Raw genomic sequence first — 6620 nt, 5'->3', positions numbered from 1 at the left:
TCAACATGCTTGTAATTGCAAAGCGTAACCAGTCGAAGAGTCGGCTAAACACTGTGATTGCGCGCGTCGGTCTAAGTTTGGTGTTTACTATAATGATGGAGTAATTGTTGTGGATTCGCTGGGATTCTTTGTGTTGTCTTTTCGGCCGCTGCCTCAGGAACACTTTTAAAAGGCGATAAAATGTATGTTTCTTTTGTTCTCTTCTGTCTTCTGGGTCTCTGCAGTGTGACGTGTGTGTGTGTGTGTGTGTGTGTGTGTGTGTGTGTGTGTGTGTGTGTGTGTGTGTGTGTGTGTGTGTGTGTGTGTATTCGTGTGTGTAAGTTTGTGTTTGTGTGTGTAAGTTTGTGTTTGTGCATGAATGCGTGCTAGTGTGTGTGTTTGTGAGTTACATATCTTTACGCACACACGTACACACACAAACAAGCAAGAGTTATTCATCTAATGACTAACACTCACCTTATCACTGACCCCAGGTCAGTAACCTAACCCCAAGACCAGCCCTAAACTAACCCTAAAACTAAACCCTTGACACCTAACCCCGGGTCCATTATGTTAGGTGTGTTTCAGAAGGCTTTTCAACGCGGCAACACATCATGTTCAGGGGCAGAGCAGTGAAATGACTCCCTGTGAAACACTGGATCCAATCCACAGTTTGAATTCCACTGCTTCAAAGCATGTAGTTGCCTGGCAACACTAGAACTGTAATCCAGCTCCCTTGCATCCATTTTGGTGTGTGTGTGTGTGTGTGTAGTTGTGTGTGTGTGTGTGTGTGTGTGTGTGTGTGTGTGTGTGTGTGTGTGTGTGTGTGTGTGTGTGTGTGTGTGTGTGTGTGTGTGTGTGTGTGTGTGTGTGTGAATAGCCAGCCTTGGCATAGAAGTTCACGGCAACACAGTTTTCATGTTAATGTCATGAAATGTATACATATTTAAATATACTTTCCAACGTTGTCTTGGAGTGGCACCCAGTTCATGTGATGAATTATAGATACGAGCACGCTCTATCTCACGCAGTAATTTGAATGGCCACTCTATCATAATTATTTGTATTAATAAGTGTTTGTTTTAGCGTGTGTGTTTGAGCGTGCATCCATTTGTGTGTTTGTCGGTTAAGCTGCTTGCACACCACCGCGCGGCAACCGCCCTGATAACCGCCTTGCTGCCGCAGGGTTCAGGGGGCCGGGCGTTTTTAAAAGCGGCTGCTGCTGCTGCTGCCGCCCAAAGTTTTCAACACGGGGAAAGCTGAGCGGTAGGGCAAACTCTGTGCGCGTTCACGTGGGCGGCAACCGCGTCCCGGTCCAACAGCCGCTTTTGCAACCGCCTCCCCTCTGCCGCCCTTCCCTCATTGAGATGAATGGAGGCGGCGAGTTGCCGCACGGCGGTGTGAAACCAGCTTTAGTGTGTGTTTGCGTGTGTGAGGTGGCGACAGTGGCCTTAACATGATATCCATTCCTTATCTGCACCTTTATTGCATTCTCCACACATCCCTTTATCGAACCCCCCCCCCCCCCACCCCCCCACACACACACACACACACACACACACACACACACACACAGAGCACCCCATTCTTTAGACAAGCACCCCCTGTGTTGTGGATGAAATTAAAATGAAAGTAAGTTGCTCTGAAGTCGTGCCAACTGAATCCCTAGTGGACCCCACAGTCAACAAACACCACAGAACAACATTTGCCAACAGGGTTATGTGTGTGTGTGTGTGTGTGTGTGTGTGTGTGTGTGTGTGTGTGTGTGTGTGTGTGTGTGTGTGTGTGTGTGTGTGTGTGTGTGTGTGTGTGTGTGTGTGTGTGTGTGTGTTTGTGAGTGTGTGTCTGTCTGTGTGTGTGTGTCTGCGAGAGCATGCGTGTGTCCAAATGTGTGTCTGCTTGCATATGTGTCTATGAGTGCTTTGTGTGTGGGTGTTTCTATATGTGTATGTGTGTGTATATGTGTGTGTGTGTGTGTGCGTGTGTTGTTTTCTAGTGCAATAATCATGAGTGTGGGTTTATAAAACGTCCTCACTGTCAAAGGTTTCCTTTAATTTGTTCTGCTCTAGCTACAGCGCCCTGCTGACTGTCTGCCATATTGCGCTCATCCACATTTGATCACATTTGGGTTATTATTTTAAAGGTTATGACTCACAGAGAGTACACTTTACAAATCTTCCCTCGCTCACGCAAACCAAATATTATTTCCTTCCGTAACTCGGGATGTTCTTCAAATGAAGAGAGAGGGTTCGCTCCGGTGCAGGGCTACACCCAAATGCAATGCCTAAATTACAGAGACTAAATCAAATATGCAGGAGCAGCTCATTAAAAGATAACATCTTCCTCAAGTCTTCATGCCGTGTATCCGGGGGAACCTGGAATTACATACCTGAAATTAATTTAACTGAACCCGGGATAAATATTCAAATTAAACATTACACAGTGACCACCCAATCCTCATTGTGTTTATACAGTCAAATGTGTCAGGGTCTCACATATTACAATCATATATACATAACATGCCGCCGCCATATAAGTTGGCCTCATGGTTATCATTTAAAGTTTTCTTGAAACTAATTTTGTCCTTTGTCTGAAAACCCAGACCCCCCCCGTCAAACCCCAATCCCCCCTTCTCTGACATTATTCTATGGGGCAGCAGCGATGTGCATCTGTCCAATAGCAGCTTAGGCAAATTACTTACAATCACAGACTCATTAAAAGAATGGAAAAACACTAAAAATAAGTCATGAAAAAGTAGCCAACGTTTTTGGCAAGTCACAGTCTAGCAAAACAATACGGTTATTTCAAGGTGAGTTACCTTTGAAGGGTTTTGTAAAGGGGTCAGTACATTTGACCCATATTGTCCTCAATACGCCACCTTTTGACACCGATGGGCTACGTCTCTTTAGCCCCCTGCCTCTAAAACACATTGTTCTGGATCCTCTGTTAATAAGCAACCCAGTCGATGAGGGTTTATCATCTTAGACCAAATAGACCCCGCCTTCGCAGGAAGTCGAGCTTGTCCGATAAGATCTCTGTCCGAAAAATGCCTTTGGTTTGGCCTGTGTTTCTTTCTTTTCTGATAAACTATTAAATATATACTTCTATGATTAGATCACTGCTTCATATGTGTAACGGACTGGTCAACTTCAATCAACTCAGTTTCCGCCAAAAAGTTACATCATTGATGCCATTTTCCCAACTCAGAGCAATGGAGGACGCAGATTCCAGAAGAAACGACCTCCTTGGTTTAACTTTTCCTTGTTTTGGGGTTAATACTGACGACTGGGAGTTTCTCACAAGACGCGTGCGAAGCAGAACTCTTGATACAGGAGAATAACAGAGCGTGACGGTTCCCCTTTAACTCTCAAGTTAAGATGACTTGAGATGAAAAACAATTTTCTTTTCGGTCCGTGGAACGATCAGTTTCGGTCACAGTTCCACTAACTACTTCACATATTGGAGCTGTTTCCGTGCCGGGCGGGGGGGCAGGAGTTCATGTGGGGGTCAGAACTCATCAAATAATGTGCAAATGTGTCCTTGGAACGCATTGTTCCTCCCAGACTCTCCCCTTGTCAGCGCACAACAACTCTGCGCTGTGGTCTCTGCCTCCCCAGTCAGTCACATCTCACCGTTGCAGAAATGTCGGAGCCGTCTTATGTCGTCGGAGTCTCCGGACAGTCTGGCGAGAAAAGGCAGTCGGACCGCTTTGGTCATGACCAATTCGACATGTGCAATCGGCTGAAAAGAACACAGGCGGCTTGTAAAGATCACCGACGGCTTTGACGTTGGCCGATCGCACAGCACACACAATACAGACTCAGGTCACCGTTGGTTGGTGTGTAAGGGCCATTAAGGGGCCCACACACCGCCCAGACTGAAACCAACGGCCAACTGCCCACTATCCTACCACTCCATTGCCTCTCGTCTGACCCGTTCAAAAAAGAAGTTGCATTGAAACACACCGCGAAGACTATTGCGACAAGCGTGTACGTTCAGACTTTGCAAGTTGGATCGGACCAGACACCGTCCGGTGTCGCAGTTCCAAAAGTTCCAAAAGCTTCCAACACAGTTGAACACACCGAACAGATTTGTTCCCCAACTCGTCCGAGTCTCCCCAAACGTTTCAGATGGCCAACGGCTGTGCCAGTGTGTTCCACGCTTTACTCCCTGCTCGTCGGGAATGCTTAGTAGCAGTCATTCACCTTCCTTCCCCCCACTCTGCTCCTCATTGACTCCAATCCACAAGGGAAATCTGCCGTCAGTGTTCACTCCCACGCAGACTCACCTATGCTGTACCAACGTGCAGACGAATTGCCTTTGAGTGTTATTTAGATGCACAGCAGACATGCAAATATGGCACTGAAACGCACAGACGGACACGTTAGGGAATTCAAGCGTACTCACACACTCTTGACTAAACATGAGTATACACACACACACAAACATTCAAGTATCCATGCGTACATACATTCATAGATAGACCTACATTCAGGCCTACATTCATACATACATACATACAGGAAAGCATACATACAGACATACATACATACATGTTAACACAAAATTAAGCACATGCTTTCACCACACACACACACACACACACACACACACACACACACACACACACACACACACACACACACACACACACACACTCATGTGCAAAAATAAAAAATTAAATCACAGATGCACCTGCAACTATTTGAATAGTCAACTTGTAAACTTCTACCTAACTCCACAAAGGTCTCTCCAAGGCGCCTCCGTCAGCCCCCCACCATTTCCCCATTGCTTTGCAGGCGGGCGAGAGGAACTGGATCCCACATTGAGTTCCTCAACCACCCACCTGGCGGCTAGGTGGATGAGGCCCAATAACGGAGGAGAAATGCATTGACGATGTAGTGCTAACCTGGCAGTAAAGGATCTGTCTCATACCGGTGTAGTAAAACAAAAAAGGCATTTGTCTTTGCACCCCACTGTAAAGACAGGGCTGTGGTAACAGGGGGGAGGGGGGAGGGCAGTGGCTAGACTGTTCGACTCCCAGCCCCTGAAAAAAAAGGAAAAGGTTCTGGGTTCGACTCTCCGACCCCCAGTGCCTGCAGCCCTCCTTGTAGTCTTCCTAGCATCGGTGGACTAACCAGTTCACCCCCCCCAATCACACATCCCACCCTACCTGTTTCCTATCGCCTAGTGTTTCGCTGTTCACTGTAAATCGCCCCGGATGAAAGAATCTCATAAATAGTTATGGCCGTTCAACCCCCACCGCCACCTCCTCCTCCCTTCCCAGAATTCCCTTCTCCATTTCAGGAACCAGCCCAATAAAAGGAAGAGCCTCGCAGACAGCTGAGCCGACCGCACGATCGCCGTGTCCGAATGCTCTTATTATCGTAGTGTCCGTATCGCGTTTCAGCGGGATGCCTCGTAGCATCACAGCCCCGACATACTTCAGGGGATAACTCTTTTAGAAGCGGGCTGTTAACACTTATTCTGTTTGTTTGAGTCGAAGACTGTAAAAGAAGTATGGCCTTTAGCGTGACTTCAACCGTTGGTTTACACAATTCGTTTTTTTAAGGTGTCCTGTTTCCCTTCCTGGAGTGCCTTGTCGTTCTGGTTAGCACTCGTAGCTTGAACACGTCGGTGTGCCTCTGACTATTTCCTCCTCGCCGCACGCACATCTGAGCTATTGAACAAGTCTTCCGCAGACGTTATCGAAGAATTAAGGAGCCTTTGAAGCAAGGGCCCTCTCAAGATGTTTGTCGTCCTTCTGGGATCTCCTGTAAGACACTGCTGAGGAAATGCTTCCCTCTTAGGTTCAGTGGCGACTGGTCATTAGGGGCAAGTGGGGCTCGGCCCACTCTAACAAGAAAAAAATAAAAGGAAATGAAAATGTAAAAAAAAAAAAAAAAAAAAATGATTATATATATATAATCAACAACCGTAGAAACATATATAGAAACCGTAGAAACATATATATATTTTTTTTTATATATATATATATATATATATTTAAAAAAATGATCTCCCCAGAAAGTACTGTAAAATAACAAGTTTGGCGCTTTTATTGAATTTTTAGTCGACCCTGGCTTGCTTCTTCCGGCTGAGTTCGTCTAGACTCTAGGGGAAAGGTGATCAGCTATTTTCCACTATTAAAGTATCTATATGATATGTAGGCCTAATAATAATCATAGTTTAACATAAAATGTAAGGTTAATTTCTACCATACAGTGAAGTCAAACGGTGCCTCCATGGCAAGGTACCAAGCATACTGTGATGGAAGAATGTAATTGGTGACAACATTCACACGTGTTGTTATAGTGCTGAGAAGGTGTGTTTTTGAGTCAGTTGTGATCGCCGATGTCTTGCTTTCTTGTACTTTTGCCTCTGTAGTCTGTTTCGATGCTCGTCATTGTAGTCCTTTGCATAACCTGACCTTCTTTTCTCATATTACTATTCAGATGTAAAGCCGTTCCACCGAATTCAACAACCGTAGAAACAGAGGAAAGGACACAAAATTATCAAGACCAATCTCATGGGCCCTTACGAACCGGTGAAACGGATAAGTCTGATTAATTTAACCACGGGTCGAACCAATGATGGAAGTCTTCAACAGCAGATGAAACAGGACATGAAACAGTACATTT

This window comes from Gadus chalcogrammus, chromosome 19 (assembly GCF_026213295.1).
Source record: "Gadus chalcogrammus isolate NIFS_2021 chromosome 19, NIFS_Gcha_1.0, whole genome shotgun sequence".
Taxonomy (NCBI): domain Eukaryota; kingdom Metazoa; phylum Chordata; class Actinopteri; order Gadiformes; family Gadidae; genus Gadus; species Gadus chalcogrammus.
The sequence above is the reverse complement of the archived record's forward strand: the minus strand, read 5'-3'. Positions refer to the sequence as shown.